Below are 25,269 nucleotides of genomic sequence, written 5' to 3'. Positions count from 1 at the left end.
TCATGATTCATTAGCTATTTTAACCAGAAAATCTTTTGCTGTGACACTAAACATTTCCTTCCAAGGGATAAGTTGAGATATTTTGGCAAGGAAATGGGTTAACCCCTCACATCTTATAAGTTTGCTATTCCACTCAGAATTTTTCTGTTAATGTTATTTACTAATTTATTTACTACAGGCATGCGTAATATAAAGAAAATACTTCTGTTTGACTCCTATTTACCCGCGGTATGGTCTTCTTTTTGTAGGGCAATAGTGCTTATGATTGCCTTATTACAATTACAATGCAAAGAGACAGACTGTTGTCCACAGGAATTTTATTCTAATCCAGACTCATTATCTTAACCCCCTCGGATACAAACCAATTTGTAGTCAGAAGTGATGGTAAAGTGATAGTGGAGAGAATCAATAGGAAGTTGCAGAATGCTTGAGAAATTTGCTTCCTGGTGACTTTTGGCAGGATTCAAATGCAAAGGTTAATAGGAAATAAGCAAATGAGTCTAGACTACTTAACTATCACTTTATAAAGTAATGAAGTTAGAATTACATTTGTATTCAATGTTGCTTACTGATGAGAGTAATAAAAATAAAAATATAATCCAGTGACAAAGACTTGAGTATTCAGAAATTCCAATCACACCTTGATGTGCTATGCTTTCCTTAGGATGAATACTGCACCTCTCCATGATGATGGATGCCTATTGTTTTCTCTGCTTATACGTCATATTCAGGAATTTCTTCATCAGTTATTATTCAGATTTAGAAATGGGAAAGTAAGAATTCTATTTTGTGTCATCTTGACATTGTAAGAGAATTATTAAATGAAGATTAATTTTAAAAGCTGTGGTACCTGAAAAATATACAGCATGCCATGATAGATGTCTTATTGTTAAGAAATATATTTCATACTTATATTTTTTATTTGACAGAGAGAAAGAGAGTGCAAGTGAGTGGGAGCATGAGCAGGGGAAGGGCAGAGGAAGAGAGAGAGAGAATCTTAAGGAGGTTCCACCCTTAGCATGGAGCCCAATGTGGGACTTGATCCCAAGACCCAGATCATGACCTGAGCTGAAATCAAGAGTCAGACACTCAACTAAGTCACCCAGGTACCCCAGCAACTAACATTCTTGTGGAAAAGGCAGGTAATTAATAAATTAATATATCTATAACAAATAATATGGATTTGTATGTGTTAAGAAGAAAAATAGAACATCACACAAACCGGCTATTATATTTCACACTTAAAAAAGAAAGAAAAGAAGCCTCCTTTAGCTCATGTCCTCCTTTAGCCAAATTCTATTTTTCCTAATTTTTATAGAAAAAAATCCCTCAAAGAATTGAATATTGTTCATCGTAAATGATTGTTTTTTGTGGCTGATGTTTTCTTCCTCTGAAAGTCACTTTACTAGTATTTTTGGATTCTTTTTGCCATTTTTACTCCACTTCAAGGGAGGTGTTTTGATTAGTCTTATTTGTAGGTCACTGAGCATAACTACCTTTTTTCTTCTTAAAGAAGAGTGGTCTGCAAGATGCTTGTATTCCACTGGTCCTTGAGAGGCCTTCTAGAAGAGCCTAGGGCTGAGTCTGTGTATGATTCTGAGATTCAGTTAGGAAACCCATCTGGCTGGGACACCTGTGTGGCTCAGTTGGTTAAGCATCTGACTTTGGCTCAGATCATGATCTCATGGTCCGTGGGTTCAAGCTCCGTGTCAGGGTCTGTGCTGACAGCTCAGAGCCTGGAGCCTGCTTTGGATCCTGTATCTCCCTCTTTCTCTGTCCCTCCCCTGCGCTCGCTCTCTCTCTCTCTCTCTCTCTCTCAAAAATAAATAAAACATAAAAAAATAAAACTCATTTGGCTGAAAGATATAAAGATACATGGTCCACTTTAGCTTTAAGAATTAAAAAAGATGCTATTTTGGTTCTGTATTCACTGTCTCCTTTACTTATTTTTCACCTGTTCAGAATCCAAACTGGAAAGAAAATGCTAGGTGTAGCAGGGGATATGCTTTCTTCATCCTCAACCCATTAATGCTGCTCTTGTCAATCATCAGTGCATTCCACAATACAAAATCCATCATGAATTCTAACACTTAAACTTAGTCACTGTCCCAGCTACCTAGAATACAGATGCTTACTTTCTACCTCCTTAAGTCCTATTAAAACACTACCTACTTGATTTCTTAGATGCCACACTTACCTGGTTTTCCTTCTATCTCACTGGAAACTATTTCTCAATTTCCTTTGCTGATACTTCTTAATGTTTACTTTGAGGTATGAAGTGTCTTAAGACTCAGTCTTTGACTTTCTTCTCTTCCCTGTCTAGATTTACTCTGCAAGTGATGGATGCCATAGAATCACAAGGCTCTAAATACCAACTTTATATGGTAATTACTCCAAATTGCTATCTTCAATAGTGACTCTCCCCTGAATTCTAGAGTTGAAACCAAATGTTACTTGACAATTCCATTTATATCTCTACTAAGCTTCTCAAAAGTAGCATAATAAACCCTAACTCTCTCATCCCTACTACTCAAACCTGATTATCCTTTAATGATTCTATTTCAGTTAAAGACAAGACCATCTATCCAGTTGTTTAGGACAAAAACCTTAAGTTCTCTCTTTATATTAACCTTGTATCCAAAAAGTAGAAAATCTTACTGACCCCACTTTAATATGTATCCAGATTTTGACCACTTCTAATCACTTCTACCCCTACATCCTACTTCCAGTTCAAGGAACAGCTATGTTTCATTCACCAAACTACAATAGCCTCATCAATAATCCACTCTAAAGATTATTCTTTCACTCAAGGTCTTTTCACACAAGGTCTGCTTGAATGTAACATCTATCTATCTATCTATCTATCTATCTATCTATCTATCTATCATCTATTATTTATCTATCATCATCTATCTATAAATAATTATCCCTCACTAGAATAGAATATCTTTGAGGGCCAAGTATTTTGTGTTTATTCTTTTTTGCATGCCCAGGCTATAAAATGGTAACTGACATATAGTAGATTCACAAATGCATGTACATAAGATGCATAAATATATAAGAGGAATCTTCAATCATGTGTACCCATAAAGAAAGTGAAAAAGAATAATAATACACAAAAAGTGAAAAGGGGCCAAATGATAAAGAACAGATTACAGAACTAGCTTTCAGTATTAGAGGCCCAATAACTTATTACATATGCACATAGAGTATCAGAGGACTTTTTGGTTCACTTGCCATTGTTTCAATTCCATAACATTTCTACTCTTGATTCTTGTTATAAAGGAAAACACCATACCCTAAGTTTAGTCCTCAAATCTTGCTATGCACTGATAGAGTTTATCAACAATTGAAGAGATAGCCTAGATGCATTTATTCCAAACCAGGTATAATAGTTCTTTTCATTTCATAATAATATAAGTTCTTCTAATGATTAGATACTCCAACTGAGAACATTTACCCATGAACTATTCAGATAAATACAAACATCACAGTAGGATTGGGTTGAAAATACTGTTATAAGGTAATGATGTAATGATAAAACAACAATAATCATGGTAACAAAATGTAGGCAAGATACTGAGAGAACAAACCCTTCTGCTTTGCGACCATTGCAGTACTGCTAACAAACAAGATAGTGGAGGGTCTTTCTCTCCTTCAATAGAATGGCAATATGTCTGTCAGGAAGGGGTGCATAATGGCCAGTACCTGAGGCCAAGCCTACCTAAATATGAAATACAGAACAGAAAATTTATCTGAGAATATATATATTATATATATATATAATATATATATATTAAGAAAAGCAAACATACTAAGATTAATAGATACAGCAAAATATAGAAACGTGACTCTGAGTGGTGTGTTAGACATAATGTGAGTAGAGTATATACATACTTTGACAGAACAATGTTTATATATAAACATTGACCGAAAAAGGCCAAGAAGTAACAAGTATTCACAATACATTACATGGGGCACATGGAGAACAGGATGATAATGATACAGTAAAACACATCAGTCACACAAGACACTCAATATATATGTTTTCCATTTGTAACCCCCCACTCTGGCCATATTGATTCTGATCCCAAATGCCTTTGCCCTACAAAACCAATAGCTGGTCAGCAGGTATTTTTTGCACCTGTGTCTCACTTATATAGAAAATGTGTATCGGCTGCAGGCATCTTCTGTCTGCAAAGCCACTTTGTCAACCTCACCATCAGAAGAGATAGAGAAGAGAGAAAGATAGGACATATGAACATGGCTGGGGAAATAGGGATCCAGGTAGCAAGCCACCTTTACCACCTGTCAAGAGTGTGTTTTCTTACTATTTGTTACTTTCTCTTTCCTTCTGAATTTTTGCTTTAACTTTTTAACTTCATTCAATAGCCCCTGCAATTCATGTATCTTAATTTGCTTAGGGACACTGTTTGCTGTATGACCTCTGGTTGGGAGCAAATGTGGAGGCTACCATTGCATCAGTGTAATTTCTCACATGACAGATCCCTTCGTATGATGACCAACTACAATGTCTCCAATCATTTGTCATTATAATAAATTTATTTTTACAGCTTTAATAGTGCCCTCTACAGAACAAGAATATAAGAAAACTAATGTTAATAAAGTGAAATTGATCATTTAAATCACCTAGTAAATTGGTCCAAGTATTTTTCAATGCAAAAATAAAATGTTTGCTTTGACAAGTACATATTTTCTTTACAATTAAATAAAATTCATATTATAGCATAGTGTTATTTAATAGGTTGGCTCAAGATCTAGGAAAGCTAATAAATCTAGCAGAAGGATAGATTAGGGCATACTGTGAGAAAAAGGCAATCTCAAATAGCCCGAGGCAATGACTACACTAACAGAAGTTACCAACCAAGAACAGCTTTTTAAAAAATACACAGTGGAGAAGCTTTTGTTCTATATTGATCTTTGAAAAAGGAAGTGGGATAACTATAAAAAAAAAGTAAGAGTGCATGTTTGCACAGACATATAAATGTGTGTTATACTCATATCTATAAATTATAGCAAAGATTTAGACTAACATTACCCCAAACTATTTGTTACTATTTAGCTGAACAGTGTTACTGCAGATTGGGAAGGTAAAGTATAATAGTTATAAAGGGTAGAAAGGCCAATTTCATGATAAGAAGGAAGGGAGAACATTTTAAACTGTGATATGCAGATGATTTAAAACACGTAAAAACAAATACAGGTTTTCCTCAATTAAGGGCCAGAGTTAGAGAGAGAGAGAGAAAAAAGGAGACAGAGAGAGAGAGAGAGAGAGAGAGAGAGAATGAGAGAGAGAAAATGAAAGAGAGAGAATAAGACAGAAAAATAGAACCTAGGGAGAGAGGGAAGATTCAAGAAACAAGGCCCTTCCACTGTATGTGCACTCTGAAAATGGGGAAGGGAGGGAGGGATGGTGAAAGGAGGGAAGGAAAGAGGGGAGGCAGGAAGGTAAGGAAAAAATTGCAGATATGGTATACCTTGCAGTGAACGCTTTTGACACTAAAAGCCCAAAAAGAACTACAGACCAGACACATATTCTTGCTTGAGTGATTAATGAAAGTCTAACCTGTCTCCCTAGTTGTTGAAGTTGAAAACTATAAATCATACTTCAATTTCTTTTTTTAGCTCAGGCAACAAGAAGCATATAGTGTCAAAAAACATTGTATTTTGAATGTTTAAGGAACTGATTTTTTGGTTAGATTACCCAGGCCCCCTGCTTCTTTCTCTCCTGCTTCCTGAGGTCTGTGTTTGGGCCATTTCACTCTCATTAACACCTCCACCTCTATGGGTAAATTACTAGGGAGGGAGAGTAAACCAAAATCCTTCTGTGACATAGATAAAAGGAAGAACAGAATAGAAGTTACTAGTAGAAAATTAAATTTGGTGAATATATTTATTAAGTCCAGTTATCTTGACTTGTTCTTTTTCTATTTCTATGAGCAATTGAGAAGTTCTTGCATTGATAATTTATTCAGTTTTACTCAAGTCCCTACAGAATTTCTCCAAAATCAATCAAATTAGTAAAAGGACTGAGAATGGGTTAGCAGGTATACCAACCGGGATTGTATTAACTGTTTCTCTGCCATCAGGTATGAGGTGTGTGATGTTGGCAAGTTATTTGAACATTCTAATTCTCAGTGTTCTCCACAAAATTCATACCTGAACATACTGTGACAAATTAGGTAGCATTTTAACAGCTCTGTTAAAGGGGCTGAATATATATTAGTCCTCCAAATATGTGCTTTCTTTGTTTTCTTCCTTGTCTAAGTAAAAAAAAAAAGAAATTTAATAACTTACTTGTTTTTACTTTATTAACGACCTTGAACGACCTTGAACGACCTTGGCATAATCTACCCAAAAGTCTTTTTAAACAAACTGTACTCTTGAGGTTCTGTATCAAGGGTTAAGGTTGTTTTACACAAGAGACTATGCAAAAGGAAGCTTTCTTCCCAAAGACTATGACCAGAAAAATGTATTTTCCATCAAAGAGGACAAAATGGTTTCTGAGTATCTGTAAAAAATACAATTCATGGTATAAATATTTAACAACTGTATAAATTCTGATGCATATTTTTATAGGTGTGTTTTATTTATTTTACTTTTGTTAAAAGTCAGTTTTATTCGTTAGTGTTTTAACTTAACATTGTTAAAAAGAAATGACCACACATCAAATTAAGTCGTCTTATATAATTTCCTAGGCATGTATATTTGTTCTCTCTTGCCGCCATAACAAATTACCATAAACTAAATAGCTTGGAGCAACATAAATTATTATATTCCAATGCTCTAAATCAGAAGTCTTACACCAGTCTCACTGAGCTAAAATGAAGATTTAATCAGGCCTGCATTCCTTTCTAGAGACTCTTGGGGTTCTCCCCAGTCATTCATGGCACTGGCAGAAAGCAGATTCTTTTGACTGTGGGACTGAGGTTCCTTTTAGCTTTGCTGATTATCAGTTAAAAGTTGACTGCCAAATTGTTTGAGCTTCAGGGTGATGTTTTTTCATGAGTCCTTTCCATGTGTGTTCTTACAGTTATGCCTTTCTGAAAAAAAATAATTTGTCATGACTTATTTTCAAATTAAAAAAATTCACTTTTGTACAGGATTTGTTTTCACTAAAATTATGCCTAAGTGCCCAAAGAATACCTGAAAGTTGTGTTAAAAATTAAGCAACTTCGGATATAAGGTAAATAACCTCAAGGTTTTCCTCATTAAATGAGGATCCATTCTTGCCATAATTCATTTGAATTTCCATTACTCTTCCTGTGAATAAAATAAAAATGCACTGTTGAGATCATTTTTATCAAAATTACATATTGACTAATCTCATAAGATTATACTGACTGATTTTGTAAATGATGCTGTTTGTGAGCTAAATTGATGTAAGTGATGCTATGTGTGGCATATAAATTATGTGTCTTCTGATAATATATAAGAATATACATGATGAATTAAAAAATAATCAATGGGTTACTTATAAATTTAATACCATAGCAATTCTAAGTTTGAAAAAAAAGGAAATTCATGTATGTATTTATGTTTTCTTCTACTTAGTGGCAGAAATTAACCTGGATTTACAGTTTATACTCCTGAAGCATATCTTTCTTTTCTATATAAAATTACTTTCTTTGCTTCCTTTTCAATACACATATAAGGATAATAATCCAAAGTATTTTAGAAGAAGGGTAAATTACTAGGAGATACTTCCCAGATTACATTCTTCCTTGGTCCAGTAAAGCCTTTTTTTTTTTTTTTATCAGGTCTTCCCATTTTGGGCTTTTCTTTTGGGAGCAGGGGACTGGGTGTGGTGGTGAGAGTTGATTGTAAGCCATTCTAAGTATTTTCTATTCTTTATTAAATAAGTACTAACTCAGAATAAGCATACTTATTATTCCTTATGAAGAGCATAATCACATTTTTTTGCTGTTTACTGCTTTCCTTGTGGTTGTTGTTGATTTTGTATTTAGGAATCTAACTCCTTCATTACTGGAGGTGATTTGATCACCTGGGAGAAAGAGTGGGGGAGTTATTTCTGGAGTAGCAGATACTGTGACTGGTTATGGCTCACCACCTCCAGGAGGATCTTGTATTCTGAGAAATCACCATCTTAGGAACTTAAACAAGTGGGTTGTTAAGGCTGTCATATTGGACTAAAGTGACCTAGGTAAAGTTCCTATAGTAAGTGCGACTTTAAGATAGTTCCTCCTCATAAACTGTGCTATTCCCAGTCCCACAGCAGAGGACAGATAAAAAGAACTAGTCTCACCTATTGTGCTTCCTGACAGTGAAAGTGGAAGGAAGCAATGATTCATCCCCAAGTATACTGTAACAGCTGCCAAAAAGATAAAGCTGGTCCCACATCCTGCAGCCTGCCCATTCCCCAAGACCATAGCTTTGGTGCTTAGCTCTATACCCATAATTGCCTTAAGACTCTCCCTTCATGTTGTGAAGTGATAGGGAACTGTGATGTAACACAAGAGACTCTGGGCATCTTGAGAATCCTTCTTTTGATTGTAAAATACTGTATAAATATCTGAAGATATACTGTCTAAGAGCAGTACACATCATAGCAACAGCAAATCCTAATAGAGCGATTTTGTCCAGAATTTTCTGATTTTCAAAAACACGATATGGAGAGTATTAAGCATCTATGTGTCATAATAAGCATAGGTAATGTAAGAAACATTTGGAAGAATAACAGAACAACAGGTGACATTTGGGTAATTTGCCCCCTATGTTATGTAGAATACAAACCATATATGTACACATATTTGTATGCATTACTCTTTTAAAATAAATGGTTTTCACCTACAACAAATCATTAAGCAGAGTTTATAATACAAGCCATTTTTATTCCATTTCATTATATTGGAAATACATAAAATGTCTTTGGATTTTTCCACATGCCATTTTGAAATTCGTGGTTGACTTTGAAGTAATCTGCCACCTTTCTTTCGTCACAACTTACATACAAACCAACCCAAATTTCCCCAAATATTGTGGAATAGATTACATTTTTGTTCTTGTAGTTCTTGAGCTCAATGAATCATAATTTTAGGTGAAGGCAGGGGTTATTTTTATATCTAGTTCCAAAGGTGACCATGAATCTTATCGTTATTTAAGTTAGCGTAATTAAATTGTATAAACCTATATTCATATACAAATATGGGATATTTCAGTTTTCTTTGCTTAAATCTTGGTTATGAGGAAATCTAAAGCTGGAAGATATAAAAATAAATTTTTCTCCTTGCATGCTTACTTTTTATAAAATGTCACAATAGCCACATGCTCTATCAATTCTTTTTTTTTAAATAAACAGGTCTAATTATAATATGCCATGGTGACTGACATGCATTATGTTCAATATTCAGAAAGGCAGAGTTATTCCAATAAAAAAATTATACCCATCCTGACCTTGTAGGGTATACTTATAATAGTTTTATCTTCCAAAATATTTCCAAATGTGACAATTCTTATTTCCTGTGGCATTTTAAGAAAAGCTGTCCAATCAGCCGCAAATATATCAGTCTACCTAGAAAGGTTCACTACCCAATGGCAATTCCATTTTCAATTTTCTTTGCTAAATAGATATTGAATATTTGAAGGAAAAGTTTGTTTCAAAAGTCTAAAAGATGAAAATGGTATTCCTTTTAGAGCTCTTTTTACTCTGGTGGACAACCAAAGTATCAATTGTAACATTACCTTGATGTTACAGTAGCCTCCAAGCACAGTACCAAGCAAATTATCCCAGAGACAGGGTTATAAACAAAATTAGAATGCAGAGATCATGAGGCTTATTGCATTACTTTACCACACAGCAAACAACAAAGTGTACAGGAGGGATTGGCTAACACTTAGGACAGGGTGAAAGTGGGTAGAAAGAACACTTTACCTTAATCCTGTATTAACCAATGTTCTTTTTAATTTTTTTTTATGTTTATTTATTTTTAAGAAGAGAGAGAGACAGAGGGTGAGTGGGGGAGGGTCAGAGAGAGAGGGAGACACAGAATCCAAAGCAGGCTCCAGGCTACGAGCTGTCAGCACAGAGCTTGATGTGGGGCTTGAACTTGTGAACCGCAAGATCATGACCTGAGCCAAAGTCAGAGTCTTAACTGAGCTACCCAGGAGCCCCTTAACCAATGTTCTAATATTCTCTCTCTCTCTCTCTCTCTGCCACATCAGGCTTGCTCTATGATCATATGTGTACCATATCAGAGTTGTGGGTGAACAAAAGTGTTCAGCAGACAAGACACATAAAGCAACCACATATTCAGTTCAAGGCCAACTCCTTATCACAGTTGTATCATCCTGGACTGGATGAACAGTCATGCTTTTTAACTGTTTATGGAAGACAACATGTATGGAGCCAGAATAACATCATACCAGTTGTCACTAGTGGGTGTGGGGAGGTGCCATTTAGGGATGCTAGAGCTACTAATCTAGAAGTAGCACAATCTATACTTTATGATGAGGTCTTTCTATCCCTTTCCATCTATATGTAACATTCTTGTTTGCCTTATCGTTTTAATCATATAGTCCATTTATTCTACCTTTGGTAAGTCTTATAAGTTTCTGACTTAGCCTCTGTATTTCATATACCTTATCATTTCTACATATATATCACAAGCTATTCGATCATTTAATGTCTATAATAAGTATTTTTAGGGATTTAATGTCACTTTTTGATTTGTTTTGTTTTTGCCCTCTAGAGCAGAATTAAATATTTCCAAATAATACTGCAAAGAGTTACTACAAAAAATTTGTCTCCAAAAATCAATATATTAATTTTAATAATATCTTGGCAATTGATTCAGTCATTCACGACAAAAATGACCTTGTATCTGTAATAGCTTAGAAGCAATCTGACCTATATTGAGCAACATCATCTGGGCATAACAGATTGCTGAAGTGGCATAATATGACTGGCATAATATGACTGAGCATTACTGTGTTAAAAATGTGTGACGTACATGAGGTGCCAGATTCTGTTTGGGCTGCGTTTTGTTTCGTGTGGTAATTTGATGCAGAGGAGTATTAGAGAAGTGTATCTTGGGCTTCACTCAACTTCTCTAATACTGACTTTCTCACGAAGTTACTTGAGATTCCTGAGTTACCTGATTTCCTACAAACTTCCTTAACGGAATACCAGAAAGAATATATGTTGTGTCATTAAAGTAGGAAAAAAAAGACATAATAAAAGTAGTTAAGCTGGGCTTGGTGCCACTAAGTGATTACTTCAACCCCAGCCATTTTCACAGTTGACAAACTAAATTCTGGCCTTATGATCATGGCTCAAACTTCACCCTTATATTAGTCTGCTCAAAATTCCTAATATATCTTGACTGCTGTGATGACTGGCCATTTCCCTTGCTTTTAATTTCTGGTTTAACATGTGTTACTGTTATGCTAGTTAAAATATTTGCATCTTCTGGAAAAACAGTTATCCTTTCAGGAATATTACCTAGGTTTGTCTACAGAATGTCCTTGATTGTGTTTGTTTTTCCTCAATTCCATATTCTTTTTCCTAATAATACTCATAATAAAATTATTCAAAATACTCCAGTCATGCAAGAGGGAATTAAGAAAAATCAAAGTTAATTCATATACAGTATTTATCAATTTGGCTAACTTTAAAATTTTCAAGCTATTGACTCCTCAAAAATATTTTTCCTTCAAGAATTGCTGTTTCTGGAAAGAGAAATAAATTTGTGGATGATGAAAATTGGAAACTGTTGCTAAGATGATCACTGCCGACTGTAAAGCAGTCCCCAAATTCCAATTACTGGCAGCTGATAACACATGCTCTTCAACATATCTCAGGCTACTATCAAATAGAGGAGCAGGAGAATATTTCTCTTTCTAATTATTTTTTCCAGCATTTTCTCATTTTTCTCTCAGGATTTAGCCATCATGGAAGGTGATAACCTTAATGTGGTAAAGTGGTAACACATTGTTATCTAAGGGATAATCATCAGAATATGCTGGTTGACAAGTTTGAAATATTTCATGCTGAAAATATGTATTTCATGATGGACATAAGATGGAATATGTCAACAGATACAATTTAATGTTATTTGTACTTGCATATTTCATTTTGATATTGACATCAGCTCACAAACTACCAAACAAAGCTTTTAATTCACCTGCTTTCTTTATTAATTTAAAAATTCTCCAGCCACTTCAGAACATATTTTTAAAAATTCACTTCTGCAAGTAACTATATATTTTTTCATGTTATAATTCAAATTTAGGATTACCATCACTAATCAGAAATAATATAAGCACAAAGAATAGTAACAGACTTTTTTAGAGGATGGCATTAACATAAATAGAATGTTTTATATAAATATATAATGATTATTTATGTTTGAAGAAATATATATGTGACTCAGTAAATAGGTGTTCTCCTTTATTTTTAGATAAATATATTAAACAATAAATTCTAAGCCAACAAGGGATACTTTATTTTCCATCTTGAAAGTTCAGGGAATTATAGGGCTTAAAGTGAAATGGAGTTCAAATGAGTGAGTGCATGATTTACTGTAATATTACCCTTTTTGTTCTAATCTTAAAACTACACTCCTAGAGTTATTGTTTAGAATAATAACTTTAAAATATTGTTCAATAGTTAAAGAGTTGTTTTTTTTCTTTTCTTTTTCTGTTGTTTGTTTTGCGTAGTTAATCATGCTTAGGCTCTGACAAGACTTCAAACAAGGTGTTGGTTGGGTTGCCTTCAATAGTAGTTTGGGGTCCTCTTCCAACTTTATTTGGTTGTTGACAGGCTTCTTCCTAGCTTTAGGCTCTTACCTCACATTTTTTAGATACCTTTTTAGATAACTTGTAATTGTGAATTCTTTCTCTGACTCTTTGAGATGTAAAAACTTTTAAAAGTCTCTTGCCAGTTTTACTACCCAGGAATGTCTTTTCCAAAAATCTAAAAACCTATTGAAAGGATCACATGGTTCTTATCTTTTATTAGTGTGTTGTATCACGTTGATTGATTTGCAAATATTGAACCACTTTGCATCCCAGGAATAAATCCCTCTTGGTCATGGTGAGTGATTCTTTCAATGTATTGTTGGACTCTGTTTGCTACTATACTGTTGAGCATTTTTGCATCTATGTTCATGAAGAATATTGGGCTGTAGTTCTCTTTTTAGTGGAGTCTTTGGTTTTGGAATCAGGACAATGCTGGCCTCATAGAATGAATTTGGAGGTTTTCCTTCCATTTATATTTTTTTGGAATATTTTGTGAAGAATAGGTATTTTCTTTAAATGTGTGGTAGAATTCCCCTGTAATGAAGTGGATGGAGTGAGGCGGTATTATGTTAAAAAAATAAGTCAGTTGGAAAAAGACAAATATGGTATGATTTCACTCACGTGGAATTTAAGAAACAAAACAGATGAACATTGGTGTGTGGGGGAGAAGAAAGGCAAACCAGAAAATAGACTCTTAACTCTAGAGAACAAACTGAGGGTTACTGGAGGGGAAGTGGAGGGATGGCTTAAATAGGTGATTGATATTAAGGAGGGCACTTGTGTTGAGCATTGGGTATTGTATGTTTAGTGATGAATCACTAAATTCTACACTTGAAACTAATATTACACTGTATGTTAACTAACTGGAATTTAAATAAAAATTTGGAGAAAGGAAAAAAAAAACAACCTGAAAACCATCTCTTTGAAATGTAAATACTGAGTACTGCAGTTTCTGTAGGAGGGTAGGAGCCTAACTTCAATGGGAGTTTAGCTTCAAGTTGTAAAATTACCTTTATATCATAAAGATGTAAGTTTACTTTTCCAATAAGGCCAGGTGTCAAATACAGATGAACTGTTAGCTGTCTATTGCTGACCCGAATTATTTAAAAAAAAGAATCAAAGATGTTTAGACTTTTTTTGAACACTTGTAAATTGTTCTAGTATGTGTTATGGATGAAATTATGCTCCCTGCCCCCAATTTATATACTGAAGTCCAGATCTTCAGTGTCACTATATTTGGAGATAGGATCTTTGCAGAGCTGCGTAAGTTAAATGAGGTAACAGGGTTGAGGCCCTAATACAAAAGGACTGGTGTCCTTATAAGAAGAATAACTTCTAGCTTTCATAACTATGAGAAAATAAATAACTGCTGTTTAAGTTACCCAGTCTGTGTTGCTTTGTTGTGCCAGCCCAAACTGGCTAAGATGAGAACTTTATTATTTTTTTAAAATTGTTTCTTTTGTTATTGTTCTTGTTTTTAAGAAAAATCATTTGCAAACATAATATGCTAAATAGCTCTTCAAACTTAAATGAACTATCACAATTATGAGGTAATGGAAACTCCAAAGCACGGTGTTAGATGTAAAGTGGATGTGATGTATAATCAGCAAAATAGACTTCAGCCCTACTGACACATTCACATAGCTCTTTGGCAATATCATGTCCTTCTCATGGTCTTTTTTTTTTTTCTGAATTAAATGAGAAAATACATGTGAAATTCTTTTGAGCAAAAGTGTACAATCTGTATTTCTAGAAGAAAACATTTCTATAGGGACCAGAATTTAGTAACTAAGAATTTGTGATTATTAGAACTGATTATCCTTGGGGCACCTGGGTGGCACAGTAGGTTAAGCCTCTGACTTTGGCTCAGGTCATGGTGAGTTAGAGCCTCTGTGCTAACAGCTCAAAGCCTGGAGACTGCTTCAGATTCTGTGTCTTCCTCTCTTTCTGCCTCTACCCTGCTCTTATTCTCCCTCTATTGCTCTCTCAAAAATAAATACAAATTAAAAAAATAAAAAAAAAGAACTGAGTATCCTTTGCCCTTATGGAGCTTATAATATATAAGGTAAAATTTAATAAATAAAAATGGTTATGATTCTAAACAAGGAGCATTTAACACATGCACCATGCAGTCTATACATTTTAGAGATGCTAACAACAAATTCTGTCAAATTAAATATAAGTAAAAGTACTAAAAAGTGCTAAACATGAAGCTTTAAGGAAAATATAATTTACATTTAATTTGGGTGGCAAGAAAAATAAGGTATGGAGTGCAGTACTGATTCTATTGTAATTAATTTTCTCTTTTATTTTTGCATTTTAGAAATAGTTCTTGATGAGTTATCATTGACCATTTCATTAAATTATGTATTTATAGAGAGCAAATAGGTAACAAGCATCTGTAAATATTTATCCTCAAGTATTTGTGCCTAATGGATTTGATTTTACAAAAATTACAAGAAAAGCACAATTTTCATCAAATTTCATCAAATTAAACCTTTTAAATTTAAAAATGAATTGCCTATATTTGATTAACTTATTACATAAATACTAATTCTACCAATCAATTTATTCATATTTTCAATCGTTGTTTTTTATGTTTTTACATTAGATATTTGCAAAACCTATATACGGGGATACTTACTTTCAAAAAAATGTTTTAATGAAATACATATATTCCTACTGTGGTGCTCAATATTTATTTGTTCATTTAATGATATGTAATGAGCTTCTAATTCATTTCTGAACTACAGATACAATTAAAAGTACTCTGACCTTGTGAATAATATGCCCTTGTGAATTATATATTATAATATAGTAGGGGAGAAAAACAGTAAATAAACAAACATATAATGTGATTATAATATTATATTTTATAAAATGATATGTACAAAAATGAAGCTTGATAAAAAGTATGGAGAGTGAAGAAAGAATGCAGAGGAAGGACCATTATATAGATGTGATATATAAGAAGAGACACAAAATGAAATAAGGGATTGAAATATACAAATTATATAATATATGGGGAAGAGTATCATATTCGAAAAACCAAGCAAACACAAAAGCCTTGTTAGAAGAGCCTGGTGATCATTAGCGTGGCAAGAAAAGAGTGAGTGATATTAGAAGTGTTGGGAAATGAGGTTAGAGATATTAGCAGGAGCAAGTTCAAGATCACATACAGGGACACAAAATCAGAGCACTAGAGTGCAGTTGTGAAAATTTGGTGGATATTAGATGTTAATTCAAGATAGAACCAACAACAATATCTGATAAAGTGGCTGTCAGTAAAAGTGAGGCAAGAAAGATTCCTGAATTTGTTTAGCAAGTAGGTGAACTGTGCCATCACTTACTGAGAAGAAAAGTATCAGAGAAGAAGCATTTTGGGTCAAGGAGAACAAAAGCTTGGTTTTGAATATTTGAAGTTAAGATACTTATTAGACACCAAAATGTATATATCAAATAGACAACAGTATATATGAATCTTGAATTTAGGTAAGAATATGGGATGGAATTAAAATATGGTACTCATTATATTGATGGAACTTTAAAACCTCGGAATGAGAAATGATTACCAAGAAGTTAATGTAAATGGAGAGTGTGTAAATTGCTAACCTCTGGTGAATTCCAACAGTAAAAGATGCAAAGAAGAGGACTGGGCAAGAATGACTAAGGATAGGCCATGTGCTACATATTTCTGCATTATCTAGAAGTGAGATGAAGAATGTGTTTCAAGGAAGAATTGCTGAATATGGATGTCAGGTGAGTATTCAGTACATCAGGACTGGAAAGATGGTCTTTGTTGACCTTGACAAAATCTGTTTTGGTAGAATAGTAAGGGTAAAACCTAATTGAAGAGAAAAGTTTGCAAAGAAAGGGCACAGAAAGTTCAGGATGAAATTTTAAAAAGAAAAAAGAAACAACTTTTGAGTTGTTTATGTATAAGAAAGTATAGAAATATGAATCAGAAACTTGGGGAGAGAAGAGTCTGTGAAAAGTAAGACTGATGTTTTTGTTCCTAAGAAGAAGCCCTTTTACCAACAAAGATTTTGATATGAAATTAACTTGAATGCAGCTGACTACTCCTCTTTAGCTTCACAATGGCAAAACATGTTCTGTTCTGGTTTCCATTTACTTCCTGTGGTTCCACAGGCAAATCACTGCAGATCAGGCAGTATTTGAAAATGAACTGGTTGCACTAGGGATGTGAAAACTTGGAGCTATGATTCTGTCACTCGTGAAAGTATCTTCAGGTTCTGAGTCAGTTGCAGTTACTCTCTAAGTAGCAGCATTTCCCAGTAAATGTCCTGATTCTTACTCTTCCACCACCCCTTCCAGACACCTAGCCTGACACCTTCCAGCCTAGCTACAGTGGTCCATGGTGGTGAAGGTATGCCCCTATCCCAGAGATAATCAAAAGACCCTACTGGTCCCTACACAGAAAGCCTTGGATCTACCATTTCCTTCTCAGCACCAGCACTTCAGCATTTTCACCTTCAGCATTACAGACTCCATGGCAAAGCTGGCACTTAGGACAAGGTGTATCTGCACTACAGTGCATTGGCCTGTAAGCCTACTGGGACACTATCCTGTATGATAGCCTGTCCTGTTGACAGGTGAAGATGAAACTCTGATATCCATTTTTAGAACAGTACTGTTAGGTGGGGAGCCTGGGGTCTCAGTCGGTTTAAGCACCTGGCTCTTGATTTCGGCTCAGGTCATAATCTTGTGGTTCCTTTGTTCAAGCCCCATGTTGGGCTCTTTGCTGACAGTGCAGAGCTTGCTTGTGATTTTCTCTCTCTCCTTCTCTCTGTGCCCCTCCCCATGTGTGCTCTCTCTCAGGAATAAATAAATAAATGACAATAATAATAAAAGAACAGTACTGTTAGCATTTCTAGTAAGAATTCCTTTCTACTCCACACCACTAAGGACTCTTCAGAAAACCACATAAATATTCAAGTTCTCTTACAGACTCCAAACTCTGAAGGTGGCAGGGCCTTCTAGGGTCTTAATTGTGGATTATTGTTACTGTCCTACTTGACTATCAGGAAATGGACATGAATTACTCAGAGTCAATGTATTGATGAAGACAGACTGCATTAAAAAAGGAGAGGGTTAGCTCTCCAGAGCATACCCTTTCTAGCTGTCTCTGCGTAAAATGGCTGCTGATATCGAAAGTGAGACTTTTGTTTTGGGATGCTGTTGGAAGAAAGCATATCTGCATGAGTTTTACCCTCTTGAACAGATGAGAAGGTTGAGTACCAGGAGGAGTCTTGAAGCTTAGATACAAATGTAGCAGATGGAGCTTGCTCCCTAGAAATTCTTGATATTGGGAGAAAGTAAAAAATGACCTCATGGAATTGTTCTTAAACTTATCAATTCCAAAACAATCTACTAAATATTTGGAATTGCTAACTGACCATCTTACCCCTGAAATTTGGAAGTTATAAAGCGATCTGGCAGGATGAAGGCTTCCTGAAAGTACATTAGCAAGGTGGCAGATGGCCAAGCTACGATTCTGCCAAGCAACAGGAGGCATCTTTGCCCTATATCTTGTTGTAGTGCCACCCCATTTGTTGAATTCCAACAATTAGAACTGAGTTCAATGAGCTGAAAAATAAGTTACAACTGACAAGACTACCAGCCAGAAAAAGAACATAAATTTGACCTTCTGGAACCAATGGAGAAGTCAGAAGACTATCTCATTAAACAAATAAACACAAATATTTAAGATTATGTATTAGCTATCTATTTTTGTATAACCAGTATCACAAACACAAACTTAAAAAACACATGCTTATTATCTCAAAATTTCTGCACATCAAAAGTTGACCATAACTTACCTGGGTTCTTCTTTGCAAGGCTACAAGCCATGTGTTTTCCAGAGATGGATTCCCATCTAGAGAGTCAAGTGAGGAAAATCTATTTGTAATCTCAGATTGTTGGCATAATTATTTTCTTCTCCCCTTCCCGCCTTCTCCTCTTTCTTTTCCTCCCCCTCCTCCTCCTCTTCCTCCTCCTCCTTTTCCTCCTCCTCCTCTTCCTCCTTCTCCCCCTTCTCCTCCTCCTCCTTCTTCTTTTTCTTCTGATAGAACTGAAGACCCTGGCTTCTTCCTATCTATAAGTAGCTCTTAGCTCCTAGAGGCTACCTGCTATTTCTTGCTGCATGGTGGCTTACTTCATCAAAAGAGCAAGGAAAATCACTAGACAGACACTGCTGGCGAGTCAGAGTGTTATTTAACATGGCATAATGAAGGGAACAGCATCCTATCACCTTTGCAACGTTCTCTTGGTCAAAGAAAGTTGCAGGTTCAGGAAGGGGAAAAAGTTATATAAAAGCATGATTGCATGAGGCAGGGAACATGGGTGACACTTTATAGTGTGCCCTACACAAATGATAAATACAGCAAGTGTTTTGAAGCTAAAATAAGAACCTGAATTCACATCAAAATTATTCAGTAGCTGAACTGAAGTATATTTTTAATGACTCTGCATATTATGATGTTATCTGTCCCTAGAGAGGACTCACTCTTTTCACTGCTAGCCGGAGAAAAGTGGGGTATTGATCATTTTAATCCAGTCAGGGATTGAGATAAATTGAAGCTGGGTTGCACTTAGTGTAAGTCTCATTTTATATCTGCTTCGCTACTTCTCATAGGGTATAGGCTTTCAGTGAAGAGCCTGATGTTTCACCAGGGACCTTTTCTGGAAGGGTTCTATATTTTAATATTTCTTCCTAGAACTGTAAGACTGAAAAAAAAAGCCTTCCCCACTTACTCAAAGTTTTTAGGCTTATATTAAATCTCCCACTCTGCACAGCTTCAGCATCACTGACTACTTCCAGATAAAAAGCTTCAGATCATTACCAGCCTTTCCTAAATTACACCCTCCTTATAATCTTTACCTCTCTAGTGCTGTTGGCTCCAGATTTCTGATGCCACATTGTTAAACATTATCCCAATTTTGAAGTTGTTTCTTCTAGAATTATTGCCCTTTCAAAATTTTTTATCTTACAATAAATCAGAAGACATTAATTCTATATCTAAAAAAATATATATGCTTCCATTTCCCCCATTCTTCCTGTCATTTTATTACCTCATATTTCTCTCTTTATTCTGAGTCCATTTTTCCCCTAAGACTACAGAGAAGTATATTATTTTGTTTATGTTTTTTTCCTTTTTGTTTTATTTACTATATGTTACTTGCTTCTGTCATTTCCTCTCATTTTAGTGTCTATCTGCTCTCCTTTCAAGAATAGTGTGGAAAAGCCTCTTTGGAGTAAACTGGAAAACTAGCACTCTATATTCATATGTTGCCTCAAAAAACTCATAGAAATTTTGAATATTTCTGATCCTATGTAGATCTGTCTCACTACTTATTGGTGCATAACAAGTTATCTCAAAATTATTGGCCTAAAAGAATGATCATTTTATTCTATCTTATCAGTTTGTGGGTCATGAGTTAAGGCAGGCTGACTTTTCCATTCCACGTGTTGTTAATAGATGTCAGTAAGTGGTTTTTAGCTGCCAGAAAGCCTCAAGAAAGTGGTTTTCAGCTACAGGAAGCCTCACCAGTGTTGTAAACAGACTTCTATTGCCACTCAGAGATCCATAAGACAGAGAGGCCCAGGTGGAGGCTGGAGGGATTCTTATGTCCTTGCTTCAAATGCCCCACAATGTCATCATCGCTGCATGTGATTGGCCAAATCATTAAGGCCAGCCCAGGTTCAAGAGAGGAATTACAGTCTTTCTATGAGCGGAGGAGTAGCAAACGGTATATGATCATCTTTAATATATTACAATATCACTGTTAAGTTTTAAGTGTTTGCCCCTGCCCACCCCCTATCCCTTTCAGGGAGAACAGGTTATAGGTGTGGGCTTATAAAATACCTCACAGTAATGTAATAAATCAATTAGTATATTATGTTACTTAGTGCTTGATTATAACTACTTAGTTTACTCTCTCTGCAGCTATAAAGTCAAATGTGCGTTATCGCTAGCATGCACTGAACCATAAAGCTAGGATATTTCTCAGGGTTAGGAGTCCTAATTAGAGTTTAAAATTATGTGTCTTATTCATGCTGGTTATAAAACTATTTGAATCTCAGCTTTAAATCTACACTTTCATACTTTGCTTTTTGATACTGCAATGGGGGTTCTGCGATCTACAATTGTTTGTCATGTGGATTCCTCTTATGCTTTATCAATATAGGCACTGAAGAGAGACTGAGGCAAAAAGAGGAAAGAATGGACTTGTTGATGCCTTTTGTTCCTATCATGTCACTGTACCAGAACTAAGCTCATTTCCAGCTCTACCTGACCGCTCATGTGAACAGATGTGATGCAGCCCTAACAGATGATGCTATCTCCTGAGTAGGGTCTCAGCCTTGGTTCTATGGGACCCTTACTTTGAGCTTCTAAAGTATGAGATGCCACTCCTTGCTCTGAAGTCTTAGTTATTATCTACAGGACCCCTCCTGGCCACCTCTGGTTTACCAGACTAGCTAGCTTGGCAACCTCTCTTCATATGCCTGATTCTCATATCTATGTAGATGTTACTCTTGGCTTCTAGGTTCTAAAAACTCCAAACCTTTTCCCCATCTTGGAAAGCAATAGCCATTTTTTTTCATTTATTAGCTCTGCCTTACTTTATTTATTCCTTTTCTGTCATTTAAGTTCTCAATATCTGTTTAACCAATTTCTTATATTAAATTTCCTCTGTTGAGATAGCTAATGTAGTTTCTGTTTTTCTAACAGAACTCTTGCTGATAACTTATACCTATCCTCCTTCATTCTTTATTCCCTTATCAATTGCCTTGGGAAAACACAAGGTGAAATTCTGAGACATTTGTAGTGGCTCATTCAACTTTCTTCAATCTACTTGATAATTCTGAAAGAACTCAACTCATGTGTAAAGTCCTTTTCTGCATAGAAGAACTTCAGTACTAAACTGAGCCTAATACAGAACTTGATCTGGAAAAAATAGGTAGGATCAAGGCTGAAGAGAGATCCTCTAGTAATAAATCATTTTTACTCTGTTTCCTTTCTGCTGGTAATAACATTTTCTCAAAGCACTTGCATAATAGTACTGTCTTTTCAGGAATGATTCTTTACTTCTGACCTGGATACTCAACTTCAGCTGCAGAGTAAACTCACTCTAGTTGTGTGTCTTTGTCCTCATCTGTTTAGGTGACAGATGAATTGAAATTGACCATCATAATTCTGTATGAGGGGCTTCAGTTAAGGCCTTTATATATACCTTTATATCTTTATATATAAAGATATATATACCTTTATATCTTTAAGGTATAAAGATAATTTATCAAAGGGGTGTGCTGGCATTCGCAGGATTAAGGGGATAGAGGTATGTGGGGGCTGAAAAACTTGCTTGTGAAAATTATATTATTAGATCCATCTTTGGTTTATTCATATATATTTTGAACAAGCTTTTTATTAGTAAGTAATGAATTCAGCATTTTTTCTCATGTGATCATTTTGTTCATCATATTACTCTGATACTGGATTCTAACTTCACCCACCCAGAAGTATTTTTATTCTTTTTGCTTATGGCTTTGCACTGTCTTCTTATTCTGGAGCCAATATTTCTGTTATAAACCCCTCAAATACTTGACCTACTCCTTAACTTAATCTTATTAATCTACCTCTCACACCAAATATGGCTACCAAAGTTCCCAATTTCCCTTGATACTTTATCTTCTCACTGATGGCTCCTCTTGTAAGTCCTCCATGACTTTGTGTTTCCAAACTTCCTTCAAGGTCTTATGTGAAGCATTGTGCCTATTGCTCACTGCTGAGACTTTTATATATTGGATCACTGTGATCTTTGTGTGCGAGTATTCCTGATATAATCTGGAGTAAAAAGAGGAGTGAAAAAAAGTTAACAACAATTTTTCATTTCTCAGTGGGACCAAAACAGAAGGAGCATAGGTAGAGAAACAGTGAGAAAGAACTGAAGGAGAACAATTTCTGGGTACTGTGAGAGAAAAATAGGAGAAAACTGGGGATGGGGATTCAGTATGAAACCTCAAGCGCTATTAATGGTTAGGAATTCTGTTTGTGAATTTTATTATCTGAGCCATGGGAAATACTGACAAAAGTCATCTAGTTGCTATTTTCTAAAAGGTGGCTATTCAGGACAGCGGTTTTCTAATCTCCTAGATGAGTGTAAGTTAAGGACATATTACAGAGGCCACAGTTTTAGTACCATTTATAAATTCTTTGATTATCCCATTTAAAATGGAATCATTAAATTGTCCTTGCAAGTCTACCAGGATTGTATGTACAGCATAAAGATGTTGATCTGGCAATGAGAATAGAGCAAATCAAGGTACCTCTTGATTCTAAATCCCCTGGTACTTTTCCCACTAAATCCTACTTCTTAATATAGAGTATGTTGGCACAGCTCATATAATAGTATATGCAAGGTGAGAAAAAGAATAAATGTACTATTCAGATATATTCCAGTTTTAAATTCCATAAGACAAATACTTTTAGTACAGTTTAGTTTCAATATCCCAATTCACTTATTATTCAATTCACTATGCAGTGATATGAATAGAAAAAAAAATGAAGTTAATACCATCTACTGATCTGGCTTTCCCCACTAGAGACCAGCTTTCTTACTAATTCAGTCATCTTCCTCTTACTAGATAAATTTGTGCAGCCACTCAGTCTTTTACGCTAATTGAAAAAATGCTGATTTTGTGCACTGATGGACTACAAAACTTCATTGGAGAATTTCTGTGATCATAAGTACATTTGATCATTTTAAATAGCGCTCAGGGACCAGATAGCAGAGAGACTAATTCATCTCTGTTTGGAAGGTCTGTACCCAGCATAAAGAGGTATTTCTAATTCTACTCATTACTTCTTCTGAGAAAAAGAATTTTAAGTATTTTATCAGAGTTCTAACAAGAAAAATTCATTTAAATAATGTAATCACAAATCTATATGTGATTTTTATATATTATAATTAGAATGCACAGAAATTATCAGTGAATAAAATTACTAATGGGCCTTTAAGTTATCTTATTTTTATTTAAGTTACATGCCAAAATTAATTTTTAGAGTGTGAAATTCATGCCTTCATATCTTATCAATCTTACCTACCAATAATGCTAGGATTATGTTAACATCAATAGTGTATTTTCTTGTCTTCACAGCTGTGGTTTAGCTTGTGGATCCTTGTTCTGTTTGCCACTTAAAGGAGCCACACTGTCACTAACTAAAGACATTCTGATACTCTTAAAGCAGATAATACTTGAGAATTTTTGTTCCAAAAATATAAGCCTGGGTTGGTAATAACTGCTTTTCTCCAAACACTGTATTTACTTGTATCCTGAAGCATTATTGTTTTCCATGAATAATGACAATGCAGCAGGCTTTCCATTTTAGATGCTAGGAATTTAATGATGAAAAGAACAGAAGGAAGAACTTAGTTCTCGCAAACTGTGTATCTTAAGATGATGAGAGATGAATAATAAATAAGGAGACATAAAAGGTAAAGGAAGGAAATAGTAAATGAAATGAGAAAATGAACAGGTAGATGCAGTAGAGAGTGAGAGGGGCAGGTGCTTTTTTTTATATAGAAGGATCAGGGAAAGCTTTTCTGAGAAAATGATCTGACCTGAAACCTAAGGAATGAAAAGAAGCTAGCCACAAAGCACAAACTAAATAAGCAAACCAAAACTAGAGAAAAAGTGGTGAAATAGAAGCTACCGCTAGTGAAGATCACTTAAGAGTGAATGAGTAATGGGGCGCCTGGGTGGCTCAGCCGGTTAAGCGTCTGACTTTGGCTCAGGTAATGATCACACAGTTCGTGAGTTCAAGCCCCATGTCGGGCTCTGTGCTGACAGCTCAGAGCCTGGAGCCTGCTTCAGATTCTGTGTCTCCCTCTCTCTCTCTGCCTCTCCCCCACTCGCACTCTGTCTCTCTCTCTCTCAAAAATAAATAAACATTAAAAAAAAGAGTGAATGAGTAAGTTGAATTACAAACAAATAAAAAACATAAAGGTGATGAGTGAACTATAACTGGAGCCTCCGAATGACTCAAGGAAACAATTAACTATGGACTTCACTTCCATGGGTCGCTGACATAATGTCCTTTCTCTTGGTCTACCAAAAATAAACTTCTGCTTTCTTATCCTTTTAAAAATAGAATCTTATGTGATGTATAAGTATGTGTCATGGTCCCATTAGAAAATATAAACTAGTGCAAATAATTCAAAAGAATATAATAAAAGGACCACTTTTAGACCCATAGAAAAAGTTAAGACACCCAATAAGGCATATTAAAGCAACCAGGCTAGCAATATCTAAAAATTGTTATTACTCCTAAGAATAAAGAAATAAATTTGGGAAATTATGCTCTTGGAATCTAGAGCCGGAATTGTTGAGTAGGGGACAACAGAAAATAAAAGAGTGATTCAGCCACTGCCAAACAGGGCACTGAGCAGATTGCAAGAGGGGAAGAC

General features: G+C 35.1%; 1 pseudogene; it reads right to left on the bottom strand.

Moving 5' to 3' along the window:
• Window positions 1-1,775: 1,775 nt before the first annotated feature.
• LOC109500111 overlaps window positions 1,776-25,269 on the bottom strand; it is a 225,919-nt pseudogene continuing 202,425 nt past the window's right edge.

This window comes from Felis catus, chromosome B2 (genome assembly GCF_018350175.1).
Source record: "Felis catus isolate Fca126 chromosome B2, F.catus_Fca126_mat1.0, whole genome shotgun sequence".
In the NCBI taxonomy this organism is placed as follows: domain Eukaryota; kingdom Metazoa; phylum Chordata; class Mammalia; order Carnivora; family Felidae; genus Felis; species Felis catus.
Note: the sequence above shows the minus strand (reverse complement) of the source record. Positions and strands in the feature narration are given on the sequence as shown.